Source organism: Pseudophryne corroboree, chromosome 6, assembly GCF_028390025.1.
Source record: "Pseudophryne corroboree isolate aPseCor3 chromosome 6, aPseCor3.hap2, whole genome shotgun sequence".
Lineage (NCBI taxonomy): Eukaryota > Metazoa > Chordata > Amphibia > Anura > Myobatrachidae > Pseudophryne > Pseudophryne corroboree.
In genome coordinates this window covers 385,421,395-385,423,133 of record NC_086449.1, presented here as the reverse complement: position 1 = coordinate 385,423,133, position 1,739 = coordinate 385,421,395, and the positions used below count along the sequence as shown (strand labels likewise).

The following is a 1,739-nucleotide window of genomic DNA, read 5'->3' as shown; positions in this document are numbered from 1 at the left end:
TGTATCTTTATTTTTCTGAATACAAGTTGTTTATCCACAGTTAATGGCCCGCTATCACTGCACAGTCATTAAACGTGCTTGCTGGTACAATTTATAAAAAATACTTGTTTGATTAAAGTCAAATCTATGGTTTACCAGTTTATTAGCTAACCTGTTCCAGCATTTTTAGCTACATTAACATCAATAATATTTCATGCATTCTATATCCCAATGTACTACTTACGGTACATGCATTATGATATTATCAGTGATTTGATTCAAACCCCATAGACTTGCTTAAGTCAGGATACACCACTGTAATTTCGCTACAGTTCCCTTGTTATCTCTTTGTTTCCTTTAAACATCTAACATCCTGCAGTTGGATACTTTCATACAGCCTGCTGGTTACATTGTCATCCCTTTCCATGCTTATTCTTTTTCTCAGACATTTTATGTCTCGCCTATTTCTGAATTCTAATACTGTCAGAATCCCTAGCAGTTCTATCTAATTTCATTCTTCTCTGTGTTTCGTGGACTCTCACCATTGATTCAGGGCCAAGCCCTTGTCTAACATTGGCAGCAGATCCATCTGGTTTCCTCTACCTCTGATATCTGTTCTAATAACTATGTAAATTCGTGAACTCTCATCAGTGATTCCAGAGCTTCCAATCATTGTTCAATTCCTCTACTATCATACCACACTGGAAACGCCCGAAGCCGTCTGATCTCGGAAGCTAATCAGTGTTGGGCTGGGTCAGTACTCAAGTGGGTGACCATTGAGGAATACTCAGTTTAGTAGAGCCCATTGGTTTAGCCTTATAGTGTCTAACACTGACAGATGATTCGCACTGCCATCTTACTTTCCACCCTTTTATTATCGATAAGCTTAACCAGCATTTGGACTGTTTTATTTGTATAAATTAGACTTTGACAAGGAACATTTAACAGTGTTTTGTTTATCAGTAGAACGTGCCGTCTAAAAATCTAAACTAGTTGTTTATAAACACTCAGAATCTCTTCCATCAGCCGGAATTGAGTTTTCATTATGTATCAAGCACTCTGTGCTATTTGAATATATTATTATCTCTTTTTACCATTATTTTCTTTATGAACCACTTGTTATCTTAATTTTGTTGAATTAAAATTTAAACTTTTAATCTATTCTGATTATTCTCAAATATTCATTTCAAGTTAAAGAGTGCGCCCACAAAAGAGTCTTCTTTTCTCCGTATTTTTCCATGTTCTTACACTGACTCAGGGTGCACCACCAAGCAATATTAGAATTAGAAAACATTGTTTTCTTGTATCATCGATTTTGGTTTTAGAATATCATTTATCTATACATTTATCCTGTGCGGTATTCCCTCCCTCTTTTGTTAACTACTTCCAGTAAGCAATTCACTGTCCAACAGTGCTTTGCGAGGAAGATGAAATATCACAGCAGTCATCCTGTTGCAAAGCGGATAACTCAGGCCTTGACAGCTATGTTGGTGTTAGATGTGCGTCCGGTATCCGCCGTTAGTTCACAGGGAGTTAGAGAATTGCTTGAGGTAGTGTGTCCCCGGTACCAAATACCATCTAGTTTCCACTTTTCTAGGCAGGCGATACCGAGAATGTACACAGACATCAGAAAAAGAGTCACCAATGTCCTAAAAAATGCAGTTGTACCCAATGTCCACTTAACTATGGACAAGTGGAGCAGGGCAGACTAATGACTACATAACTATTACAGCCCACTGGGTAGATGTATTGACTCCCAC

General features: G+C 37.7%; 1 pseudogene; it reads left to right on the top strand.

The window, feature by feature from the left end:
* Window positions 1–662: 662 nt before the first annotated feature.
* On the top strand, window positions 663–781 carry LOC134936905 (5S ribosomal RNA; annotated as a pseudogene).
* Window positions 782–1,739: the final 958 nt, after the last annotated feature.